This window comes from Oncorhynchus masou, unplaced genomic scaffold, assembly GCF_036934945.1.
Source record: "Oncorhynchus masou masou isolate Uvic2021 unplaced genomic scaffold, UVic_Omas_1.1 unplaced_scaffold_1562, whole genome shotgun sequence".
In the NCBI taxonomy this organism is placed as follows: Eukaryota; Metazoa; Chordata; class Actinopteri; order Salmoniformes; family Salmonidae; genus Oncorhynchus; species Oncorhynchus masou.
In genome coordinates this window covers 102,501-105,000 of record NW_027005680.1, presented here as the reverse complement: position 1 = coordinate 105,000, position 2,500 = coordinate 102,501, and the positions used below count along the sequence as shown (strand labels likewise).

General features: G+C 50.8%; 1 protein-coding gene across 1 annotated transcript in view; it reads right to left on the bottom strand.

Annotated features, from left to right (window-relative positions):
- LOC135531252 (paired box protein Pax-5-like) overlaps positions 1 to 2,500 on the bottom strand; it is a gene marked incomplete at its 3' end in the record, with an annotated part of 87,542 nt that overhangs the window by 30,677 nt on the left and 54,365 nt on the right.

Genomic DNA, 2,500 nt, shown 5'->3' with positions numbered 1-2,500 from the left:
TCCTCTCTCTTCCCCTCTCTCCCCGTCCCACTCTCTTCCCCTCTCCCTCTCCCATATGGAAAATACAATCACTAGATACAGTGACAGGTAGGACACAAAGACTTGAAGGAAACTGTATCTTTGACACACACACACACACACAGACACACACACACACGCACACACACACACAGACACACACACACACAGACACACACACACACACACACAGACACACACACAATGTCACACACACACATACACACAATGTCACACCATCATCTTTTTTCTACATGAAAGCGTTGCTATTGTATGACGTTATTTGCATGGCAGGGAGGGAGGGGGGGGTGAGGGGATGGAGGGGGAGAGGATGATGGGGAGGGGGGTTAGGTTTTGGATGAAATCTGTCAATCAGTCTTACTGCTGCAAGAGACACACACACCATCATGGAGGGGATTACTCTACCTTAGAGAGAGTGTGTGTGTGTGTGTGTGTGTGTGTGTGTGTGTGTGTGTGTGTGTGTGTGTGTGTGTGTGTGTGTGTGTGTGTGTGTGTGTGTGTGTGTGTGTGTGTGTGTGTGTGTGTGTGTGTGTGTGTGTGTGTGTGTGTGTGTGCGTGCGTGCTGCGTGCGTGCGTGCGTGAGTGCGTGCGCGCATGTGTGTTTGTGTGTGTGCGTGTGTGTGTGTGTGTGTGTGTGTGTGTGTTTTCTGGGTTAGTATAAACAGGAAAACTACTTAAATTATTCACAGAAGAATCATTGACGAATAAACGTGCACGGTTATTGATATCACACACACACACACACACACACAAAAGGTTGTAGCGTTGTGTTTTTGTTCCACTAGTTCTCCCCCACTCCTCCCTTCCTTCCCCCCATTCCCCCCTCCTCATGGTAACGCTTGAGTGAATTGAACGGCCAGTCAGGGAGACAGGGGGGTGAAGAAAGAGAGGGAAGGAGAGGGAGGGGGAGAACAATGTGAAGAACATTTTTTTATAGAGCTGAGGGTCGCTTTCACTAATCCTTCCCTTTATGCCCATTCAAACAGCCTCCTCTCTTCCTCTCTCTTTCTCTCTATATTCCTCTTTCCATTCCTCTCTCTTTCTCCCTCTCTCTGATCTCTCTCGTCTCTCCCTCTCTCTGATCTCTCTCTCTCCCTCTCTCTGATCTCTCTCTGATCTCTCTCTTCTCCTCTCTCTCTCTGATCTCTCTCTTCTCTTCTCTCTCTCTCTGATCTCTCTCTTCTCTTCTCTCTCTCTCTGATCTCTCTCTTCTCTTCTCTCTCTCTCTGATCCGTCTCTCTCTTGTCTCCGTCTCTCCCATCTCACTCTCTCTACCTCTCTCTACCTCTCTCTACCTCTCTCTACCTCTCTCTACCTCTCTCTACCTCTGTCCTTTTTTGTGCAGAACTTTAAAATATAGTAGTTTCATTTTGATGCAAATTGTCAGAGTGATGAATCTTAGTCCTTTGTGTTCCATTCTTTTCTTTTCTGCTGGAAATCATGTAGGGTGGGAGGGGAGGGAGGGAGGGAGGGAGGGAGGGAGGGAGGGAGGGAGGGAGGGAGGGAGGGAGGGAGGGAGGGAGGGAGGGAGGGAGGGAGGGAGGGAGATGAGGATGAGTAACTGAAGGTAGAGAGAGACACAGCGATGGAGAAATGAGGAGAAAAAGAAGCTACCTCTCTCTGTGTGTGTGGCTACCTGTCTCTGTGTGTGTGGCTACCTGTCTCTGTGTGTGTGGCTACCTGTCTCTGTCTCTGTGTGTGGCTACCTGTCTCTGTGTGTGTGGCTACCTGTCTCTGTCTCTGTGTGTGGCTACCTGTCTCTGTGTGTGTGGCTACCTGTCTCTGTCTCTGTGTGTGTGGCTACCTGTCTCTGTCTCTGTGTGTGGCTACCTGTCTCTGTCTCTGTGTGTGGCTACCTGTCTCTGTGTGTGTGAATACCTGTCTCTGTCTCTGTGTGTGTGGCTACCTGTCTCTGTGTGTGTGGCTACCTGTCTCTGACTCTGTGTGTGGCTACCTGCCTCTGTCTCTGGTGTGGCTACCTGTCTCTGTCTCTGTGTGTGGCTACCTGTCTCTGTCTCTGTGTGTGGCTACCTGTCTCTGTGTGTGCGGCTACCTGTCTCTGTGTGTGCGGCTACCTGTCTCTTGGTGTGTGGCTACCTGTCTCTGTGTGTGTGGCTAACTGTCTCTGTCTCTGCGTGTGTGGCTACCTGTCTCTGTGTGTGTGGCTACCTGTCTCTGTGTGTGTGGCTACCTGTCTCTGTGTGTGTGGCTACCTGTCTCTGTGTGTGTGGCTACCTGTCTCTGTGTGTGTGGCTACCTGTCTCTGTCTCTGTGTGTGGCTACCTGTCTCTGTGTGTGTGGCTACCTGTCTCTGTGTGTGTGGCTACCTGTCTCTGTGTGTGTGGCTACCTGTCTCTGTGTGTGTGGCTACCTGTCTCTGTCTCTGTGTGTGGCTACCTGTCTCTGTGTGTGTGGCTACCTGTCTCTGTCTCTGTGTGTGGCTACCTGTCTCTGTGTGTGT